This window comes from Sinocyclocheilus anshuiensis, unplaced genomic scaffold (assembly GCF_001515605.1).
Source record: "Sinocyclocheilus anshuiensis isolate Anshui unplaced genomic scaffold, SAMN03320099.WGS_v1.1 scaffold6444, whole genome shotgun sequence".
In the NCBI taxonomy this organism is placed as follows: Eukaryota; Metazoa; Chordata; class Actinopteri; order Cypriniformes; family Cyprinidae; genus Sinocyclocheilus; species Sinocyclocheilus anshuiensis.
Window position 1 is genome coordinate 1 of NW_015538376.1, and position 1,092 is coordinate 1,092.

Genomic DNA, 1,092 nt, shown 5'->3' on the forward strand with positions numbered 1-1,092 from the left:
ATATAATTTTTTTGATCCGTTCTGTTTTGTGTATAAAAAAAAAAGTGTTTTTACTATCACCATTTTTAGTGGATAGTTTTTATGCCTTTTTTGTAGTTAGATTTTACTTTTTACTTTTTATAATTTTTATAATTACCTTTTTTTGCCTCAGTGGCTCATTAGATTCACATATGGTAGTAAAAATTACTGTATTACAGTAAAAATATCTGCAAGACAGTGGATTTTAAATTGAATATAAAATCAATACATTTGTCAAATATATAAATAAATTCTTTTTTATTAAATAAAAATCAAAGGCAGTACAACAAATAAATACTTTATAATTAAAAATATAAATATATATGTATAATTATTTTTACACCTTGTGGAGAGATACATAATTGTCATGAAAATAATGTCTGTAATTACTGAAAAACGTGATTGGAAAATCCACTTAATATTAAAGTGTCTTTGTTTTGCTGTATGTCATAATTTACACAAGTATAATAGTTATTAATTTCAGTTTACTTTTATGGTGAAATATGACCCAGATATGATCTTGAGAGGCTTCTTGAGGCTTCTTCATTTTCTTCCAGTCACATTTAAAGCCCTATGAAATGATGCGATGAACACAGCGATCAAATCCGTAACGCATTAAGTTTCTTAAAACAGCCTGAGCTCCGAATACAGCCTTCCCATGATCCTCTGCTCGTCTGATATCCACTTAAAGCCTAAAACCTTCAAGAAGTTCATGAGCAGCAGTTTGGGACTTTGTGACTGACGCGTTACACAAACTTTTAAGACTTTCCACTTTATCTTTTCAAGCTCCTCTGATGACAACTTTTTTGCAAGCCTGACAAACGCCAAGCCTCAGAAGTGTTTGCTATATTGGGAAGCGTCTGCGTTAATGTCCTATAAACAGTCTCCAGATCTGCTGCGCTCACACAGGCCTGTGACAGACATCTCTGCTGCTCTACATCACTGTCGACTCGCTTTAAAGGTGCCATAGAATGCATTGATACAATATTTTAAATTGTCCCCTGATATCTACATAGAAGGTATGTGGCTTAGGTAAGGGCAAAAAATCTCCAGAAACGGTTTTACATGTCCATT